General features: G+C 38.9%; 1 long non-coding RNA gene across 1 annotated transcript; it reads left to right on the top strand.

The window, feature by feature from the left end:
- The first annotated feature begins 4,435 nt into the window (after window positions 1–4,435).
- Window positions 4,436–11,399, top strand: LOC113909975. The gene is made up of 3 exons (XR_003515867.2): window positions 4,436–4,571; window positions 7,370–7,539; window positions 10,056–11,399. It is a non-coding gene; the product is annotated as an uncharacterized LOC113909975 (long non-coding RNA).
- The last annotated feature ends 12,138 nt before the right edge of the window (window positions 11,400–23,537 follow it).

The following is a 23,537-nucleotide window of genomic DNA, read 5'->3' as shown; positions in this document are numbered from 1 at the left end:
GAGGGTTGAGGGGAGCCACATTCAAGGCACACTTGCCACCACTTTACAGCATGAGTTTTTGCAAACACACCAGTTGGACAGCTCTGCTCTGTCAGATTCTTTCCCCATTTTAAATATAGACCCAAACCAGGTTTGGTGTGATGATATCATTTCCTTCTGACTTCCATCCTCTCCTGGTTCCAGGGGCTTAATAACAGTTGCACTGAGGCATGAAACTCTCACAGTCTGGCAAAACTGTGGTCAAAGTTTTCTGAATGGGTTCTTTTCTTGCCTTCCTTCAACCCCTTAAGAAAGGGTAGAGTGACCCTATTCAAAATGTAAATGCCATGGTGACCCTCCTGCCAAACACCCTCTGCTGGCTCTTCATTACACCTAGAGTAGAGTCCAAGCTCCTTGCCAGTCTCATCACCTGGATCCCATCCACACTTTCTCATACTAACCTCTGCCATTTTGGTCTGTCCCCAGTTTCTAGAACAGTCCCAATCCATGCACCCCCTCTGGGCTTTTGCATTCCCTCTTCCCTCAGACTAGACGCTTTGCTTTTTCTCCTTGTTTCTTTGCAGGGCTAAACTCTTGTTGTCTTTCAGGGTGGCTCTCCCTGACTGTTGGCTGCAGCAGGCCCCTGCTCCTCAAAGCACAAGCCAGGCCATTGCTCCTTTGAACCCCTTGTTTGTCAACTTCATTGCCTCTCTCCCAGGGAGCCCACTAGTCTCTTTCAGCATTGTGTTGTCAATGCTTGGCTCTTTGGTGCTTGATAAACATTTTTTTGAATGGATGAATAGATGAATGACTGAAAGGAGTACTGGAAGATAAATCACACAGAGTCATTTCCCACTAGGAGCTCCAAGCCAGCTGGGAAAGCAGTTATGTGAACAATTCTGCCATGAGAAGTCAGGATTGGGTAAGTGAAACCAGGGCACACTAAGTACCACACAAGTACAGTAGTCGGTGGGGTGGGCAGAGGTGACTGTGAAGTCTGGAAAGCATCATGGAGGAGGAGGTCCATATGAGTTCTCAAAGAGAACTGTACATCTGGAAAAGTGCTTGTAGGAGTTCAAGAAAAGCAGAAGACCTATTAAGTCTTCACCAAATAAGCTATCAAAGGGTTAGAAATATGTTTAAATACTGTCAGCATCCAAACTGATATGAATAAAAATAGATTATCAGAAAACACATTTCCTGTTATTATGTATATAACTTGAGTGACAACTGTCCTGAATCTAAAGGGAATGTTATGCCTCCCTGCTACACAATGACCAATACTTCAATATTAATCTTTTCAAGCCATTTCTTTCCTCCTTCCCTCCCCTTCTCTTCCCTTCCTCCCTTCCTTCCTTCTTTCCTTCCTTTCTTCGGTTCTTTCTTCAAAAACTATTTATTCCAAAAAAAACATTTATTCCTTATTGAATTATGTTAACACCTTTATTGAAAAATCAACTGACCCTACACATGTGATTATATTTGGGGCCAGTCCATCATGCTGAATTAATCTACATGCCTATTATGCCAACACCACACTGTCTTGATTAGTAAATCTTGAAATCTGTTAGTGTACCTTCTCTAATTTTGTTCTCTTTCATCAAAATTGTTTGGCCATTCTAAGTTCTTTTCATTTTTATATAAATTGTAGGATCAGCTTACAATTTTTTTATTATGTTATGTTAATCACCATACATTACATCATTAGTTTTTGATGTAGTGTTCCATGATTCATTGTTTGCGTATAACACACAGGGCTCCATGCAGAACATGCCCTCCTTAATACCCATCACCAGGCTAACCCATCCCCCTACCTCCCTCCCCTCTAGAACCCTCAGTTTGTTTTTCAGAGTCCATAGTCTCTTATGGTTTGTCTCCCCCTCCAATTTCCCCCCTTTCATTCTTCCCCTCCTGCTATCTTCTTCTCTTTTTTTCATTTTAACATATAATGTATTATTTGTTTCAGAGGTACAGATCTGTGATTCAACAGTCTTACACAATTCACAGCATTCACCATAGCACATACCCTCCCCAATGTCTATCACCCAGCCACCCCATCCCTCCCACCCCCCACCACTCCAGCAACCCTCAGTTTGTTTCCTGAGATTAAGAATTCCTCATATCAGTGAGGTCATATGATACATGTATTTCTCTGATTGACTTATTTCACTCAGCATAATACCCTCCAGTTCCATCCATGTCGTTGCAAATGGCAAGCTTTCATTCCTTTTGATGGTTGCATAATATTCCACTATATATATATACATATATATATATACACACTACATCTTCTTTATCCATTTATCTGTCGATGGATATCTTGACTCTTTCCATAGATTGGCTCTTGTGGACATTGCTGCTATAAACATGGGGGTGCATGTACCCCCTCGGATCCCTACATTTGTATCTTTGGGGTAAATACCCAGTAGTGCAATTGCTGGGTCATAGGGTAGCTCTATTTTCAACTTTTTGAGGAACCTCCATACTGTTTTCCAGAGTGGTTGCACCAGCTTGCATTCCCACCAACAGTGTAGGAGGGTTCCCCTTTCTCTGCATCCCCACCAACATCTGTCGTTTCCTGACTTGTTAATTTTAGCCATTCTGATTGGTGTGAGGTGCTACCTCATTGAGGTTTTGATTTGGATTTCCCTGATGCCGAGTGATGTTGAGCACTTTTTCATGTGTCTGTTGGCCATTTGGATGTCTTCTTTGGAAAAATGTCTGTTCATGTCTTCTTGCCCATTTCTTGATTGGATTATTTGATCTTTGGGTGTTGAGTTTGATAAGTTCTTTATAGATTTTGGATACTAGCCCTTTATCTGATATGTCATTTGCAAATATCTTCTCCCATTCTGTCAGTTGTATTTTGGTTTTGTTGACTGTTTCTTTTGCTGTGCAAAAGCTGACAGTCTCTTCAACAAATGGTGTTGGGGAAATTGGACAGCCACATGCAGAAGAATGAAACTGGACCATTTCCTTACACCACATACAAAAATAGACTCAAAATGGTTGAAAGACCTCAATGTGAGACAGGAGGCCATCAAAATCCTAAAGGAGAACATCGGCAGCAACCTCTTCGACCTCAGCCGCAGCAACTTCTTCCTGGAAACATCGCCAAAGGCAAGGGAAGCAAGGGCAAAAATGAACTATTGGGACTTCATTAGCTTACAATTTTTATAAAAAAAGGTATCTATCATTTTGATTAGCATTGAGTTCAATGTATAGATCCATATGTAGAGAATTGACATGTTAACAATATTTCATCTTCCAATCTGTAAACGTATCTCTTGATTTCCTTGTCTTCAATCATTTCTATCAATCATGCTTTATAGTTTTAATGTGCATGTCTTGAACCTTTTCCATCATATTTATCCTTTCATTGATTTTTGCATATTAGCCTTGTATTCTATGACCTTGCTAAATGCACTTATTTTAAAAGCTGTTTGTTAATATTTATTTATTTATTTATTTATTTATTTATTTATTTATTTAGGTAAATTCATGTCTTCCTTTTCCTTCTCATCTTCCAGCCTTCACCAAACCAGTCCCTAGGAGTGGCTCACCAGGCAACATTGCCACTATTCCCATTAGGAAACATTGTCAAGATATTTTCTTGACATGGTTACCATTCTCTGCATATGGCTGGTGTGCTGTAACTATTGTGATCAATAAAGGTAGGACAGGCCGCAGAGGGTAGGGCTGCAGCAGAGCCCCATTTCTGGGTCTCTCCGGACTGGTGAAAGGACATCTAGAACACCCAGTTCCATGCCTAGCTCTGATAAGGGAGGGGCTCAGTAAGCAGTTGCTTTAATTATTATGATTATTAGAATTGTTCATATGATTATTTTTGTTGTTATTAGGTAAAAATTGAGTTTCAGGAAATCTAAACAAGAAACAGAACATCACGTGTTATTTTCTTCTTCTTAGCCAGCCCTAGAGCATGACTGCATCTTGGTGGGCCCGTCTTCTAACTAGGGCCACCCCAACTTGGAAGCATTCAGAGAAGGGGGAAGGTCAGACACAGCAAACAAAAGAAGGGCTGCGTCTGGGTAGGCATCTTCCCAATCTCGCTTTCAAGTGAATTCTTTCTCCTGCAATGGCTGCCTATCTGCTATCTTTCATAGGTGCTGTTGCATTTCTGCGACCGTCCCCATCTGTTGTTGGGTGCAAGAGGTGTTTTAAGAGTACAGCCCATGAGATTTCCCACCCACAATCCCGGAGAGACTTGGAATCACTGCATCCCACAGCTCACCCTTGGGCACACCACTTCTGTCATAGTGTGTAAGGCTTGGCCAGGTATTTATAGTCTTTCTTCCCCCAAAACAAAGCCCAGCTGATTATCCATGCTAATGATTTCAAGCAGTGAGGGCTGAAGTGGTCTCCATGGTGATGATTTATGCTTGGGTCTCCTAGGAGACAATTACACGTGTGACAGACTTCAGATTCATTTTACTGCCCAAAATGTGCAGTGATTTTCCTTTTACACTGAAACATGCCCAGAATTCATAAGTTACAATTTAATTTTTCCAACAATTTTTTTTCCCGTGGCGTAAAAAGATGAATATTCCAAAGGGGAAAGAGAGGCCTTAAAGGTAAGAAAAAACATACTGTTTCTTGCATTGTATTATAAATAACCTGAAAGAAGAAGTGATGAGCCCGAGGTGAAGTATTTATGTTGAATTTTAGGGACTGTTTGGTCCAGTAAATTAGGTTCTCTATTTAAATTTGGTATTCTATTTGATCTGAGGTAATTTATAACAAACAGCTCTGATTGTGGTCGCATTTTAGAACATGAGAGACTTCATACACAGCTCTTATTAACAGACTGAAGTTGCTAATCACCACCAAAGTTGCTGCTTTTCCAGTGTCATAGCCATGGAATTTCTTGACCAAAGCACAGAAAAATATCCCTGTAGCCAAAAAACTCCATTTATCTGAAAGTCCAGACACCAGGCAAGCTAACAGACACAGGCCTCACAGGGTGACACCCCAGGATTCCTGTGAGGGGTCAGCACTGAAACATAAAGGTGGGACAGTCCCAGGAAGTGTGGTGGCAAAGTACTTTGTGTGTCTGATCAGGAAGGCTTTTCTGTTTTTCACAAAAATGAAAAATGGTTCATCTCACACTCATCCACAAGAGGGCTACCTGTTATTATTCCTTGCTGTAAAATCACCCTGCAGCACTTTAGAGAGACAAGAAGGCCGGTGGTGCTGGGGCTGACACGGAGGGTGGAGAGCAGCCCACAGTCAATGGCTTTTCTCCTGTTTGAGTCAATATAATCCAAGACATATTTTTTAATATCCACAGTGGACCAGATGCTTTGCGAGGACATGGAATGGCTAGTCTCATCTTTCCAGAAGGTCATCTTCTATTCAGAGAAACAAATAGAAGCCACAAATATAATAAAATGGGGTGGTTGCTATGCAGAGGCATGTTCTAAACATTTGGGGAGCTCAGAGAAGGGGATGATAGATTTTGGTTAGAGGGAGGTTGGGGGTAGTGTGGAAAGTCTGGTGAAGGAAGAAGGATGAACGAAGGCCTCAGAGAAAGGGTCATATTTGAACGAGTTGTCAAAGAACAAGTTTAAATTCATCTATTGCATAAGTCCAGGAAGATGGCTGTAGGAATTGAATTCAAATGGAGCAAAGGCACAGTGGTGCCTAAGTGCCTCACACAATAAATCAAGTATCTGGATGTCTGAAATCCATGCCATGCTCTGGGTTTCACTATTTTTCCTTACATGGCATTGGAACTCTAGTAGCCTCTCTCTTGGACTAGACTATGAGCTCCCAGAGGGCTTTTGTTTCAATCACCTTTGGTAGGCACAGAAAATACATTCAAATTTGTTGACTAAAGAAATGAAATAATGAATAAATAAATGCCAATATAACTCATGAAAAAATAAGAAACTCTGATTTTAGGTTGGCCATTAGTTTCAATACATCAGGACACAGGGTTCTAGGCTTTTCTCTAATCAAGACTGTTATTTACCAAATGAAAAAAAATTGGGTCGTGAACCTTTCACCTCAGGTATGGTTAGCCATTTTCCCAATGTTTTCCCTTGTTTGTTTGTTTAATAGGAAATAGAGTAACCAAATATGGGTTGCTTGTCCCTTATAACTGCTCTCTTGGTTGAAATTCAATTAGGGGAGCTTACATTATTTTGGTAGTATATTTACATGATCCATGAACATATGTGCACGCCCACAGGAAGAACCCACTATGCCATTCTGCTTTGGCAGATGATGTGCTGATATCAATTAAAAGAGAACCCAAAGGGTATCAAGAATGCATTGCTATTTATATCACATCTTTCTTCCATTTTCTGTAGTGAATCAATTACCTGAGATGAGATTTAGACCTTTAATTAGCAAAGTATTTGATATTCTGGCACATCAGCCCATACACAAATGGACAAAAAAATGATTTAACTGTTGAACCAAAGCAAAAATTAAGTAAAAACATTTTTCAATAAATATAAAACAGACCAATTTCATAGTATTCAACTTGTCTAAAAATTAACATTATGAATATTGTATTTAAAAATATATCAGGAGGTGATGCAGACATAATATTTGTGAGCTGCAGTTAGGCATTTAGGATAGTTTTCTTTTCATGCAATTACCAGGAAAGTCATTGCTAAGAGCTTTAACAAATCCTTAAAAATTTGTGTCAGTAAAATGATCCTAGTTCAATAAGCCCAAAGTTAGAATGAAAACCTCCAGAAATAAAATTTCTCATTTGAATCTAACAGATTGCATATATATTTTTATGGTATTTGGGGGGAACATGAGAGAAATTATAGTTTTAAGAATAAACATCAGGATTAGAACTATCAGGAAGGGAGGGAAGGAGGGAAGGAGGAAAAAAGGAAAGAAGGGAGGAAAGAAAGAAAAAGGAATGGGAGAAGAGAAAAAGAGAAAAGGGTAACAATTCTAAAACTACAGAAAGGATGACAATAACTCTGTGACCCTACTGGTTACTAGGCTATAAATCCAATAGGATCCTACAGAAGAAATTCTTCTGCCACAAGCAAGGTTATAATAAAAGCTGTGTGTATGTGTCTAAACTGGTGATGGCCACTGAAAGTACATTGTAATAACAAGAACAACTATGAACTACAACAATATTGAGGGTAAACTCAGTATTAAAAACAGTAAGTAATTTGTCCAAGGTTAAGGCCAAAAGAGATGTAGATTAATCCTAGACTGCCTGATTCTCTAATTCGTGTTATTATCCATTGTATAAAAAACAGTTCAAAATTTAGATTAGAGGATCTATGAAGGAAAAGGGACTTTGGTTCATGTTTTTCAAAGAATAAGTACCATGTGTTTCTAATCCATGTGTGTTTGGAATACCTACATTCATTAATATGGGGTGTTTTTCAAGCTGCAGATTCTTGGGTCTAACATCAAGCCAGTGAATCAGAATTTCTGTTGACAGAGCTCAGGAAACTGCATTTTAACAAGTTCACCACTTGATGCTTGAGCACATTAAAGCTTGGGAACCACTGACCTAACCAAAAATAAAGAAATCACTGGGAATCCATTATACTGAAGGTGAGCAGTGATATACCAGGGCAGAATGGGGAGGGACAGTCAATGTGGCCTCTCCATTTCTTTTTCTTTTTTATTTAAAGATTGTATTTATTATTTATTTATTTAGGAAGTGTGACAGGGGGAGGGACAGAGGGAAAGGGAGAGAGAGAATCTTTTTTTTTTTAAGATTTTATTTATTTATTTGACAGAGAGAGACACAGTGAGAGAAGGAACACAAGCAGGGGGAGTGGGAGAGGGAGAAGCAGGTTTCCTGCAGAGCGGGGAGGCCGATGCGGGGCTTGATCCAGGACCCTGAGACCATGACCTGAGCCGAAGGCAGACGCTTAATGACTGAGCCACCCAGGTGCCCCAGAGAGAGAGAATCTTAAACAGACTCCACGCTAAGTGATCTCAGGACCTTGAGATCATGACCTGAGCCAAAAGCAAGAGTCAGATGGTTAACCACTGAGCCACACAGACACCCCGGCTTCTCCATCTCCTATCAAGGATGCAGTGCATTCTTGGATTTGATTCTATAGCTTCACCAGCTTTTAGATTTTCTCCTTTATAATGAGAGACATGCTGATACTCTGCCTGAAGATTTCCTGCATTTAGGGCTGTTTCCTAACTCTGGGCCTACAGTGAATCCCAGTAACCCTGTATCACCATCTTTATGTGAATATTTTATCTTGTCACTTAAGCAAAAGATTCCTCCACAAAGCAGAAATAGTCACAACTAATTACTGAAATTAATGTTAATAATTTCATTCCAAGCATACTTGTTTAGGGCATTGTATACAATTATTCAATTAAATCTGTACGCCAAAATACAGTCCTAGTACTAAAACAGTTGCATGAGGGCACCATGAACGCATTTTAGATAGCAAGAGAAACACGCAAACCTTGCAATTAAGTGTTATTAACATTTAAACAAAGTCCACAGACAACTTTGGGGACCTTGAATTTTGCTTAATGTTATTTATGGGTGTGTGTGTGTGTGTGTGTGTGTGTGTGCAGACAGCTTGTGGTTGGGTTTTGGAGAGGGACAATTTAAACAAATATGTGTACTGTAGGTTTTAAGTTTTCTAAGTCTTTATTTTGGTTTTCTCCTTCAAGTACAATGATCTGCACTCTCTGGGCACTTAATCAGTATTTCCATTGGGCAGCTGGACTTTTCTGACAAAGAGACTGAGTTATTAAGAAAAGTTGGAGAATACTGAAACAAAGCTAGATTTTTTTCTATGTGGTAACTTTGATATACATTTTAGATACTTAATTCTAATATTCACAATTCATTTAAACTATGGCCCAAATAACAGTAACTAGATACCTTGGTGAAGTAGTACTGTTATTGGGACCTTCTTCAACGATGGAAATGTTCTGGATCTCTGCTGCCAATATGGGAACATTAGTAAGATTTAGCACTCAAAATGTACCTAGTGCAACAGAGGGACTGAATTTTAATTTTACCAAATGCAAATTGGAATGGCCCTATGTGGCTAGGGACTGCTGCATTGGCAGGAGCAGCTCTCTAATGTGTAGACTCATTCAAGTAGACTAGTCCAGACATTTAAGATGTTTCCCCCTTACAACATGGCATGTTTTAAAAGTACATATGTAAGAAGGTTAGGACTAAGTGATATAGAAGTAGTTTCCTAAACAAATTTTCACAAAAGAAAATTAAGCATCATAAATTAAATGTAGCTCAATTTTACACAATGCAGGGTGTGAAGTCATCTCCAAATTTGGGAAATATACTAATGTCAAGCTGTTCTGTGATTGCCATGTGGAGCCATAGGATTGGAGTAAATATACCATTTTGGCTAATAGTTGGTTTCTTCTGAAGTGTCTAGATTTTCCTATATTCATTAATTCTAGTAAGAGAGTAATCCTGAGGCAGGTAAGGGGGAAAAAAAGCTCTAGATTTTTTATTTTCTTTGGAATGATGTTATTTTTGGACTCTGTTCTTTTATACTAGGTATAGAATTATAGCTTGACAATTCTTTTAGCACATAAAAATATGTCATACCACTTTCTTCTGGCTCCCACAGTTTCTTATAAGGAATCTGTTGTCATTCAAGTTGTTTTTTTCTATAAGTAAATTGCTATTTCTCACATTTTTTTCAAAAAAAATTCTTTTCATTGTCCTTACTTTGAAGGGGTTTGATTATTATAGGTCTTGGAGTGGATTATTTAAGTTCATCTTGTTTCTGATTTATGCAGCCTCATGGTTCTCCAGGTTTGTGGTTTTTGCAAAATTTAGGATGTTTTCAGCCAATATGACTTTGAGTTTCTTTTTTTTTTTAAGCTTCTCTCTCACCTCCAGCCACCATTGACAATTGAGGAGAAGAAAGTCTCCTTGTAGTGAATGGGTGGTGTAGGAATTTCCGCTCCACAGTAGACCCCTGCTAATGTCACCCTGGCTAGAATGCATATAACTGCCTTTACTGCTATCCATATGGCCTCATGGGGATGAGAGTGGTATAGTGTGGTCTTATTACTACTGGGCACTGATGAAAGTCCTTACTCTCCTTCAGGTATCGTCTGACACAGCCCCAGCTGGAAAAGGTGCTTGATACCACCATGATGGCCAGGAAGTCCAGACTCCTCATATGGTCTCCAATGACACAATGGTGGGGGGAGGGGTGGAAGAGGCTATTTACTACTCATCAGAGATGAACATCCTTGCTCCCTAATGGTCTTTTCTGACAATAACCCAGTGGGGATAGGATACTGGGCCCTTCATTATACCTGATGAGAGTGGAAGTTTAGGCACCCCACTTGGCCTTTGCTGTCCTGCGTGGAGGGAGGTCTACAGTGTTTAGCTGCAGTAGAGAGGTTATTGTCCAAAAGTTATCTGTCTTCCTAGGCTCCCCCTTTCTTGCCAGTTTGGTTAGAGAGGGCGGCTTTCCTTGGGAATTTTTTTGTCTGCTCCTATTGACGTTTCTGGCTCACCAGCTTCAATTCTTAGTTGAGGATATATGAGGCAAAAAGTAAGCCTACAGAACTCACTGCTGTGTTTTTCCTTGGGTCTCCTGGTCCCTAACTGCCTTTTGCTTTCCACCTTTCAAAGTCTGGTGATTGTTTCATATATAATCTCCAGGGTTTTAGTTATACTTAATGGGAGGAATAGGAAAATGAATCATACTCTATCTTCTTGAAAGCGGACGTAATTCGTATGATTTTTTAAAATCTAAAAATGGTCACATGGAGTTCTTGTTTTGAATTAGGCATGTTTTTGAACACATTACATGTATATGTATATGTTTTATCCTCATGATAAGCTTTTAAGGAGGCTATTTTTTATTAGCCCAGTTTTCCCAAAAAGACACTAAGCCCCAGGGAGGCTGAATAACTGCAATGAAGAGTTGGTTAAGCAGGCTTAGGTACTCACACTCTGCACATTCCAAAGAAAGGAGTGATCTTGGTCAGCTCCTGGAGATGCCTTCTGGGGCCGGATGAGGGTTTTGTATGGCTGAGGCCCTGGACCAGCTTGTGTCAGTATGACCAGAGGATTTACGCTTACAACGTGACTTCTGGTTATGTCTGTTGTTTGTCTGAGGCTTTAGGCATGCTGTGTCAGTTTCACTTATGAGGGTGTGAAAGACTGAGTGGCTGTCCAGCCTTGTGGTTGCTGCATGCTTATATGACTGACCTCCAATAAACCTGAACACCAAGGCTTGGGAAGGCTTCCCTGGTTGGTAACACTTAGCAGGTGATGTCTCACATTATTGCCAGGAGAATTAAGCACTTATGCAACCCTACATTGAGAAGACAACTATTTCCCCTTGGAAACTTGTGTCTTTTCTTCTGGACCTCATCCTATGTGCATTACCTCTTTACTGATTTTAATCTGTGTCCTTCTACGGTAATAAACTATAACTTCAGTATTTCTCTGAGTCTTATGAATCCATCCATCAAATTGTTGAACCTGAGAGTGGTCTTGGAGACCACCAGCACACCAATTCAAGGTCCAGTAGTGGAGAAAAAAAGATTTGTCTTTCTCCAGAGCCCATGCTCCTAACTACTCTTAGGGTGCTCACTTCTTCAATTACATGGGCTCAAGGTTAAATCATTACATCTACCATCGCTTCTTTCAGATGTCTGACATGTGTTGTGTGACAGGCCAAAATCACTGGCTTCATATAAACAAATCTTTTTTTCTTCACAATGATGTCTCAGACCCTTATTATTCTTGCTTCCATATATTTCTTTTCCCTTGAAAAATGAAAAATTGAAGATTTTCCTTAATCTGGAAACAAACCTCAAAACAAACCTCAGAAAACATCATTTATGAATTTTAGGGAGGAAGACAGAGTACAGATGATTTCACACTGAGAATACCTTCAATCACCAGGGCAAACCCAAGGCTTGTGGCCTGTGATAGAGTATTGAGTTTCAGCATTAAACTAATTCTCCATGCCATAGATCTCAAAATTATATTAGAAATGGACCAGAAGACAGTTCATTATTGCAGTAATTTGGATAGTGAATGCATCATCAAATCTTACATTTAGGAAAGATCATCATGATATTAAAAAAAATTGCCACTTATATAATGTAAGGCTGATAAAGTTTATAAAGTCATCCTAAGTCTTACCTTTTGGTGCCTGGGTGGCTCAGTTGGTTAAGCCTCTGCCTTTGGCTCAGGTAATGACCCCAGGGTCCTGGGATTGAGTCCCGTATCAGTCTCCTTGCTCAGCGGGAAATCTGCTTCTCCTTCTGCCCCTCCCCCTGATTGTACTCTCTCTCTCTCTCTCTCTCTCACACACACACACACACACACACACACACACAAATAAATAAATAAAATCTTAAAAAAAAAAAAGAGTCTTACCTTTTGGTCCTTGAAAGGATTTTCTTGCCACAGATTCACCTTTGGAAACAGTTGTTACTCCCCCACCCCAACTCCACCCCACCAGCCCAAGAATCTGAGACATTTATGTGCATCCCTTGTGTGTGTCCTGTGTAGCCTGAACTACAGTTCAGACCAAAGACGGCATCACTTGGGCCTGAAAATGTCAGTCTGACTCTACTTTTCCCAGTAGGTCTCTCTAAGGACCACATTCTTCTCAGACATCAATTCCAGAAGGATCATTGGGCTATTAAAATTAATTAATATAATTTTATAATTAACTTTCATAATATTAATCTCTTAATTATCCTGTAAGCAGCAATTATGGAGCTCATAGTTCTTCTGCCACCACCTCCATGACTTATGTGTGGAAATTAGCATTTTAACATGAAGTTCTGCTACTTCATTGGGAACTCGGGGTCCTTGAGATAATTGAAAATTGCATTTCATTAAAGGGCAAATGAGAGAGTGGAACTTGTGTCCCTGAAAGTTTGGTCCTGGGTTGTTATTTTGGTAACTTGAAGGGCCTACGTGTTCAGTGGTGTACAAACCAGCAATCTACTGCTCCTGAACTTTGATCCTGAATCTATATTTTTGTGCCTCTATGACCATTTGCAGTGTATAGAAATTGAAGTTGTTAAATACCCTTCTGCTTTCACTGATATTTGTGCACTGAGGACTTTATCTGACAGGAGGAGTGATGGTGTGCCTCCCTGCCCCCACTCATTTATTTATGCTGAGGAGGAAAGAGAGGTTTATCTGACTCTGAGTTGCAGGATAAACCCAGAATGCTCAGTTTGGGTCTATCGTCTTCCCTTCCTCTCTCCCCCCCTCACCCATGGGGATGACTGAGAATATGGTGTCTATTCTAGGGTACAGTTCAAAAAGTCCCCATGCCCACTGATTTAAGAATACTCCCAGTATTCTTCCATACTTAGTGTTATTCTGTACAAAGATGGTGTTTTGGTTCTCCATCTGATGTCTTTGCTTTAATTCTCAGGTGGTCTAGATACTCAAACCTAGTCTCTTCCCCTGGTCAGTCAGCGTTGGAGACTGTGTGGAAGCAGAACACCAGAGCAATCCCTACAGTGTGGTAACCACTGCAGACAGGTCACACACCTGGATTCCACAGCAAAACACTGAACTTTATTTTATAATATAATATTTGTATTATAATTATAATATACATTATATTTAATATAATTATATAATTATAATATATAATATTAACTACTACTAATAATAATGAATTGTTCTTTGCTATCATAATCTAAAAATTATTAAAAAGTGTACTGACCTCTCTAATTTTTATAACATATATCATGTTTCCAACCAGAATCTAAAATCCCAAAGGATGGTAATTATGTCTTAGGCCTCTCTGTATCCTCCCCAGATCTTAAAATGATACTTTAAACATAGCAAACATTTGTTCAATGTTGGCAATGATTTCCCACTTGGGGTTACAAGTGTAGGTGTATGGAGATCTATTAATAAGTGAAATTATATTTAGATATGTGTCATCTATCTCTCAATTCACAAAGTAAATTTGTACATTTACTTGCAAATTTACAGCCATCTCCAGTTAAAGGGTGCATGGTTACCATTATCAAATCAGTTACCAAGATGTCTGTTTGCAGACATCCCTCAGGTAGTTCACTGTCTTCCCCACCAACAATTCAGAGTCATCATAGCAGAAATTTCAGTTGTAGCAAAGATTCAACAGTATTCAGGCGCCTGGGTGGCTCAGTCCTTAAGCGTCTGCCTTCGGCTCAGGTCATGATCCCAGGGTCCTGGGATCCAGTCCCACATCAGGCTCCCTGCTTGGCAGGAAGTCTGCTTCTCCCTCTGACCCTCTCCCCTGCTTGTGTTCCTGCTCTCGCTGTCTCTCTCTCTGTCAAATAAATAAATAAAATCTTAAAAAAAAAGATTCAACAGTACAGTAGTGAGTCTGGTTTATATGTTGTACAAAAACACCACACCCTCCTTACTTCCACCCCTTTGCTGCTTTCATCACCTCTCTGGAAACCACCTCTGTGGATAACTGGCATTGGAAGCCTCACACCCATTTGCTATTTTCTCTGTTATGCCTTATTATAACCCATTCTAATTATTACCTGGAACCATATAAAATTACCTATTTTTTGACCCACAAAAAGCTTATTTCATAGTGTAAACTATTAGTAATTCAGAGGCTTTCTGTAATTAGGTAATTCAGAAGCTTTCATCTGAATTACTAATTCAGATGATGCAGTGTATCTGCAAGGATACTTGTTCTCTTGGGACACTGGTTAATCTATTATCTCCCATGCTGCTTCAACTCTTTCCACCAAGCTCTGAGGAGTGATTACTTGGGCTGATTAGCTCTTCTTGTCTGCTATAATTCCTAAGTGTATGGTATTTAACGTGTCTGGCTTATGGTTCACCCTGTGTTCCTCTTTGGAAATGAAAATAAAGGGTGATTCCTGTATGCAGACAGTGAGAAACAAATATACTTTAAAACATTTACTCCATAGACAAAAAAAAAAAAGAACAAAGCTGTGTATAGAGAAATATGCATCCAAAATCTATAGAGCTACATAAGCATAATATAGAAAACAGAGTCAGTAAAATATATGTTGGGATTTTAATAAATGTATGCTTGATAACAAGGTCCTAAACTCAGGGTTTTCAGTGCTGAGACCTGTATCTCAGAAGCAATTTAAGTTCAAACCTTGCTTTGGGAAACTAAGTGTGACCAGAAGGGCAATTAATATGTATATAGTCCGTCCTCATTACTCGCAAGTTCCGTATTTGCAAACTTTCTTACTCACTGAAATTTGTCACCCCCAAATCTACAGCCTCATTGTTTTCATGGTCATTTGCAGACATGAACAGAAAAGCAAACATTTGAGTCTCACCATGTACACGTCCCCAGCGTCCCTTCAACATGAGGTTGAAGTAGATGTCAATCTTCTTTCTTGCTTCAGCTCTCATATTGCAAACAAGTGTCCTTTTTGTGGTCTATTCAGTGTCATTTTTTTTGTACTTTTGTGCTTTTTGGTAATTTCACTGTTTAAAATGGTCCCCAAGTGTAAAGCTGAAGTGCAAGAAAGCTGTGATATGCCTTACAGAGAAAATCTAGATAAGTTTCCTTCAGGCATGAGTTATAGTGTTGTTGGCCATGAGTTCAATGTTAATGAATCAACAGTACGTATTTAATAAAGTGTCTTTAAACAGACATACACTGTCTGTTTAATACATGGTTGTCTATTGATTATTAACAAAAATGTGACCAGAGGCTCATAGGAACCTCACCCTGTATTTCCCCTAGACACAGCAGTTCAGTGTTCAGTAGTTCAGTGTTTGTGGCAAATTTATAAGGATGTAACTACTGTGAATAAGAATTGACTATATTATGTATTTTTCTCTGATTGGCTTTCAATCACTGATTAAATAAATATTTATGAGCACTACATAAGGAAGTAAAGAATACACAGATGAACAAAATGTAGTATTGCCTTTGAAACAGAAACAACAAAAGTAGTAAGAATACAACATAATAAGTGTTATTAATTCCTCACAGCAAGAAAAAGCAAAAGTCATGAGTTGCTATCCATAACATGAATAGTCAGAAATTTTATTCAATATCAGTATTGTTGAGATACAGTACAACTATGTACTGTTCAACATGGGGATATGTAAATTTAAGGTCTATTAATAGAGAAGTAGATTACTGCCACATATGACCAGGGCAAGGTTCCCTGGGGAGGGTTGTAGGGAAAACTGAAAATGATCACAGTCATTTCCCATGGATAATAGTACAGTTCACTGTGGGAAGATCAAGAAACAGCTTTGGTGTGGTGCCTACTTGTTTTTTTTTAACTGGTTTAAATAGCTTAAGAATTATGGGCTGCTCCTTTATCACTTCAAGTATGTACAAAGTAAAAAGAGAAATGGAAACAAAGAGTGATTCTGCTTTGGGACACCTGGGTGGCTCAGTTGGTTAAGTGTCTGCCTTCGGCTCAGGTCATGATCCCAGGGTCCTGGGATCGAGTCCCACATCAGGCTCCTTGCTGAACAGGGAGCCTGCTTCTCCCTCTGCCTGCCTCTGTCTCTCTCTATGATAAATAAATAAAATCTTAAAAAAAGAGTGATTCTGCTTCCAAAAATTATAAGACAAATCATAAAAAAATTCTTAGTGCTATATTTTAAGGTAGAAAAATGGAAATATGCAAACAACAAGAAAAATGAGAATTTTCTCGCTTTCCAAACCTCATTCTGATCTAAACCAATTTTCTTTTGTTACTTTCTTCAGGTACATCCATAGGCTTCCTTTCTATTTCTTTTTCTCTTTAACAATCTAGAGTCTGAAGTTATGAGTATTATTTTTTGTAGATATAATAAACTATCTTTGAAAGAAAGAATTAAAAACTTTTGAGTCCCAAAATTTCATTAATTATTTGATGTACAATCAAGGTAATAAAACTTTTGGAGAAAAAAGATATCTTACATTAAATATATTTTTAAAAGTCTGTGTAACAATAGTACACAATTTCCTTACAATTACCTCCCACTTTCCTCATTTTCATAATCAAAATTTGATTCTAAATTGTGCTTGTATTTGTAGACTCAAGGTTTTTCTGAATTACTTTTGGCCATTAGCAGTTATAAAGGGCATTGTATACACAATTTTCTTTCTTTATCTAGTGCTTGAGATTTTGACTTCTTTATAACCTTTAGGACTGACTGTATAATTTCCAAAGGGAAATCAAAGAATATCAGAGAAAATTCTGTACACATTTCTGTCAAGCTAAACCCATTTCTATTTTTTTCTTTAACTGAATAATATATTGCTAAAAGTTAAACAGTTTCTCTTATATGTCAAGAACCATGAAGGGTCTGCAATTTCACCATACTTGCAAGCTTACATGTTAGCCTTTCATTGTTTCATGGATGCTGGTAGAAGACAGAAGACTCCTGGGTCAAAGATGAAGGACAGTGTATTACAACAATAGCAGTATCCAGGATATTAGCATTTCCGTGAAACCTAGTCCTACTTGGTAGCACTGAGAGCCAGAGGACACCTGTCCATGCAGTGGGTGGCCTTACAAGAAAGGAGCTCTCATTTTAAAAACTCAGATTATTTATAATGTGCAGTAAGAATGACTGCTGTTTGTTCCAAGGAGAGAGAGAAAAAAAGAGAGAGACTACTTCTGTCTTCCAAGGCTGCTGACTATACGAGCATGCCTAAAAGGGTAGTCCAGAAATGAAGGTAATCAGAGCAGTCAGCACCTTGCTCACAATACATGAAGAAACATAAGAGACGTGTAAAGAATTGTCACCTAACAAAATGGACCCATCATTTCTAACCATCATGACTTGGCAAATTTTCCCATGACTACATCACTCTGTCAGCCACTCTGATTAATCTGATTGGCAGAGGCTGGAACCAAATCTGTTCAATTTATCTCATACAGCACTTAATTAAGGTTATAGCCAACAGGACTTTAAGTACAGGCTAAGAACATCCTGCAGTATGTGTCTCAGTCAAGTCCCCCATACTCCCCAGGATCCCAGAGTTAAGAGTTGAGTAAGTCCCATAAGCTATCAGGGACACCTTAGAAAGATAGATATATTTCTCCATAAGTTTCTGTATTGACCTTTCTATTCAGCAGAAAGATTAGTTCAGATAAGGCAGGATATAGTAGAAATTGCACAGACTCCACCTTAGCCTACATGAAGGAAGTCTAGGGGGCAATTCTATCATCTCTAATAACGATGGCCCATGAGTTAAGCCTGAGCTGAATGCTTTCCAGGCCTTAGGGGGCATCACAACTAAAGTCATAGAGAATTATCATCCAATATTATATAGAATCACAATGTGAGCTTTTCAATGCTAGAATAATGATACATGAATATACAACTTCAACAAACGGTGAAATTTCTACAATCTATTCCAAAAGCCTTGGCAATGTACACTGCTCTGAGTTTCATGGCTGGCAATATTATGCATGTCCAACTTTTTGTTTCAATAAGGAATGATAATATCATCTCCTGGAAAGCATTTTAAACAATAGCAAGAGTTATAGAAACTCTACAAGTCAACTCCTTATGGAATTACCCGTGAAGATCAACATGAAAATCAAGTGAAAACAACCCTCACCCTAGTGGCTGTTTTCACTTGGATAGGGATGGACTTGTCCCAAGGTATCACAACTTATTCCTCCCTTTACAGCAGATATGTTTTTCAACTTCAGAAATACTAAAACATGAAAATAAAAACATGCGTCTTACAATTGGAAGAAATGAGGAATGTGTGATTATTAGAAACCTATTGTTTAGAAAACAATGGGACCTAAAGACTTCAAGGGCAAAAGGGAATTTAAATAGTCTCAACCAAATATAACTTGACACCATTTTCTTTTCTTTTCACAACCCTCATTATAAATACCTTTTTAGCCAAAATAACATATCATGGCATTTGAAATAACCACATGTTGTTTTAGGTTTTAAAAAGATTCTAAAAGTATTTAAAATCAAGGGCAGTTGAAGATTTTCTGAATCTATGTGTGAGTGTTCAATATTATTCATGGCATTCTCAATTTCCTCCTATAGGATTTTGCCAGAGAACTAAATCTGTTAATAACTAGAGGATTCTGTTCTCCACCAACATAAAAGTACTAAATGAAGAAAAACAGTGCCTCTCATGCATTCATAACCCATGAATATATGCAAATGGTATTTTCTTTAAAGTGAAACAGATAAAATTCATGACTAAAAATATATTTATATCACCATTCAAATATTATCCATGCATTATACAGTGTGCTTTCTGTGTACCAATTACATATAAAAAACAAAAGGAGGGCTTCATATTATCAAAAACTACACAGATATATTTTTCCTTTTATGTGCAAACATATACATTGTAAAACCAGAGCACCAAACATTATTCTTCCTTAAAAATAATTTTCATGGGGCGCCTGGGTGGCTCAGTTGGTTAAGCGACTGCCTTCGGCTCAGGTCATGATGCTGGAGTCCCGGGATCGAGTCCCACGTCGGGCTCCCTGCTCAGCAGGGAGTCTGCTTCTCCCTCTGACCCTCTTCCCTCTCATGTGCTCTCTGTCTCTCATTCTCTCAAATAAATAAATAAAATCTTCAAAAAAATAATTTCATTTTTACAATAATATTTAATTGCAGTTGGCATTTTTTAAGTCAATACTCATCAGAAACAGCTATAATTAATTTTTCCATATTAGATGATACCAAAATCAAAGTGGTTCCAAGAAGCACATACTGTTTGGGGGAAAAAGAAGAAAAATGATACAACTTTACATGTGAATACTAAAAGTACTAAAAATTAATTCTTTGATTCTTAATTTCTTTTCCTTTTTGAAATGTTTATATTTTATGAATTGTCTTTTAATAGAAGTTACAAAATCTCTAGTGTGTAGATGGAAAAAGGGTTCCCTGAAAAACATCTATGCCCTAATCCCCTAATCCCTGGGGCCTGTTGGAATTAGAAGGAGAAGAAGGAGGAGGGAGAGGAGAAGGGGGAGGGAGTAAAGGAAAGAAAGAAAGAAAGAAAGAAGGAAAGAAAGAGAAAGAAAGAAGAAAGAAAGAGAAAGAAAAAAGGAAAGAAAGAAAGAGAATAAAGAAGAAAGAAAGAAAGAAGAAAGAAAGAAAGAAAGAAGAAAGAAAGAAAGAGAAAGAAAGAAAAAAGGAAAGAAAGAAAGAAGAAAGGAAGAAAGAAAGAGAAAGAAAAAAGGAAAGAAAGAAGAAAGAGAAAGAAAGAAAGAAAGAAAGAAAGGAAATAAAGAAAGAAAGAAAGAAAGAGAAAGAAAGAAAGAAAAGGAAGAGAGAAGGGAGAGGAAAGGAAGGGAAGGGGAGGGAAGGAGGGAGGGGAGGGGAGGGGAGAGGAGAGGAGAGAAGAGAAAGGTCTTTGCCAATGTGATCAATTAAGGATCAGGTGATGAAGAGATTATTATCCTGGGTTTTTGGGGTTGCTCCTAAAGGCAATCACTTGTATCTTTATAAAAGAAAGGAGGAGGGAAACTTGACACACATGTAGAGGGAAAGGTGAAAAGAAGATGAAACAGATGTGAATATTCAGGTCTTGAAGATCCAAAAAGCCAAAAGCCAAAAGCCAGGGAATGTCAGCAGCCACCAGAAACCTGAAGAGATAAGAAATAGTTCTCCCCTAGAACCTCTGGAGGGATTTTGGCCCCTTAGTGCTGATTTTGGATTTCTAGCCTCCAGAAAAAAGAGAGAATACATTTCTGTTGTCTTAAACCACGAAGTTTGTGGTACTTTGTTACAAAACCAACCAGAAACTATATATGGGAAAGGGTAAAATCCTTAGAAATTAAGGATACACTTAGTGGACACCTTGCTATCTCCTGTAGTTCTTCTCTTAAATGACAGTACAAAACTGGCTCATTTATAAACCAGAGGTTTTGAGTTTGGGAGAAGGCAGTGGACCGAGGTCTTAGGGGCTGGTGACGGGTCTTGGTGGGGGGAGGAGAGCTTCCTGGGTGTTAAAGAGACATCACAGCCCCCCTACTCAGGCACTGATTTTATCATTCATGCTACTCACTGAGCACCTGTCACAGGGCTGGCCCCTACTCAGGACACTAGACACAGATAACTGCAGTGGGCAAGCAAAGTCACTGCTCTGGTGGAGTTTGTGTTCTGGTGGGTGGGGACAATTAATTATATAAATAGTCATAAATATGTTAGATAGGGATAGGTGTTATAAAGGATAAAAGAGGGAAAGAGAATAGGGGGATCTGGGGTGGGGTGGGTGCAGGTCTATTGGGCATTCCCACAGGGGCTAGGGTAAGGAGTGCTGGATAAGGAAACCTCAATGCAGTGACAAAATACTTACCCCTGTGTGCGTCTGAGAGAGAACATTCCAGGAAGAGGCGATGGTAAATGCAGAAGACCTGAGGTTGGCACATGCTTGGCCCCTGGTGCCTCTGGAACACACCGAGTGAGGAGGAGGGAGGGTAGCAGGAGGACGGAGAGGTCACCTAGACTAGGTCCTGCAGGCCTTGAATTCCATGACAGACCCGGGCTCTGGTCTCTACAGGCAGAACTGGCGACAGAGGAGTAGCATATCTGATAGCTGGTTTGAGAGAGTGAGAAGGGCCCATGTGGCTGCCACACACATCAGTGATTCCTGTTTAGCCCTGACATGTCACGGATACGCTATAGCCCTTGATATTCCTTCTCCCACTCCAGAGTTTGTCTTACAGGATGGAGTCACCTTCCTCTCCCTAAGGTAAATTCTCTTTTCTCCTGGTTTAGAAGAAAGTAGACGCTTCTCTCTCCTCGACAGCTTATGTTACCAGATGTGCCCTGCCAAGTCAGAGGGTCTGACACAAATCTGGGGGCTTTAACACACAGGCAGCCTCAAAGTCTGGTAGACTTGACATTTGAAAATACAGTTGTCTTCTTCAGATCAGGTTTCTGCAAGGCCAATAGATTACTTATTGGCTTATGTGATCTGGAAGGCAGGGGAAAGAGTGGACAAATTGTGTCTATCTTCTCAAGAATTTTCTAATTTCAAAGCTGACTAGAAGAAAGGTACTTTCCATTTCTTTATGCCTACAGGTTTTTGTGGGGGCTGTACAGATTGTCAAAGGCTTTCTTTAACAAGGTCGAAGTGATTTTACAATCCTCTGGTGCAGGATTTCTCAAACTTTAACATGGACAGAAAACACCTGCATCTTGTTAAAACACAGATTCTAACTCAAGCCTGGTGGGCCGAAACTCTGCATTTCTAACACACCTCCCAGGTGATGCTGATGCTGCTCCTGGTCCACACTGGAGCAGCAAGATCCCAGTGGTGGGCCAGGGTCCATTTCTGCATCAGTGGAAATTCTTTCTGAAAATCTAAGAATGCAAAGCCCTAGCCAAAATTAGGGTGGCTATTATTTTGTAACCTGTGTACTTCATGCTTTCACAATGTCTTTTGTTGTTGTTTCTTTCCCTTAGGAGCAGTTTTACTGTATCAATTTTTTATTTGTTTTGGTCAATTGTTTATCTATATTTTTACAATGACTGCTCAAATTTGAAAAAAAATTGAAAACATTTCATTCAGTGATTAATTGAAATGAAAGAATGGGTGCTTTGACTAACATGGCCAATAACCTCTGATGTTTCTCAATGTTATATAAGTGAGAAATGTGTCAAGTGTTTATTCTCTAATACCAAGCATACTATATGTGGGGTCTACAAATATGTACATGTTTTAAAGCATCATAGAAATATTTCAGCTTGTATTTCATTTTACAAATTTATAAGTTAGATATTTTGCCTTAATTGAACTGGTTAAGTGGTTTTGGGTCACACAGCCTCATTATTAACATTACAGGGCACTATTAGCAGATGCAGCCCTTGTCAGCCTGGATCCCAGACAAATAGAGCTCTCCCCCAACCTCTCTTCCTCCATCCCTGCTTTTCACAACCTACACTGGACATGAGGCATAACCAAGAAATAAACTCTTGCTGCTTAAACCCACTGAGATTTAGGTCTTATTTGTTACATAGCATTATCTAATCTAATCTAATAATTTAATGAGAGCTTTAAGCGAAGGCTCTCATTATGCATTGACAAAGCATTTGTTGAAATCCTCTTCTCTGATAACTTCAGAGGAAGTTGTGCCTAGTGACCACAGTGAACCATGTACCTAATAGATTTATAGCTCTAGAAGTTAATACAAATAACATTAGTAGTGTTGAATGCTGTCAGCTTGACTTGGCAAGATATTACAAGATAAAGATGAGCTTAAGAAAGAGCAGTGTGCAAAGCAGAAGTAAAAAGAAATGTAAAGCATCAAAAAACTCAGAACCTGGCAAGGTAAACAGTAATATTCTTGACCCCAAACAGTAAAAGATAAAATTAAGAACGGCTTCCAGGTTCAAATGCTTAGTATAACCTTTCAACCATGTAAAATGCTTCAGGGAAAGGATCAGAAGTAGAGTGTGGCACCCAGTAAATTTTTCAATTGGATTAAAATCAGATAGAGGATAAATCATAACTGTTGTGGCCTGCCCAACAGAAGCTAGATAGGTTCAAGGTCCTAGTCACTAAATTCAATAAAACTCTCCTTGAAGCCAAGAAACACACACACACACAAAAAACCCAAAAAACGATAACAATAAAAAAAGCAGTTCTAGA

The sequence above is a fragment of the Zalophus californianus genome, chromosome 6 (assembly GCF_009762305.2).
Source record: "Zalophus californianus isolate mZalCal1 chromosome 6, mZalCal1.pri.v2, whole genome shotgun sequence".
NCBI lineage: Eukaryota > Metazoa > Chordata > Mammalia > Carnivora > Otariidae > Zalophus > Zalophus californianus.
The sequence above is the reverse complement of the archived record's forward strand: the minus strand, read 5'-3'. Positions and strand labels throughout refer to the sequence as shown.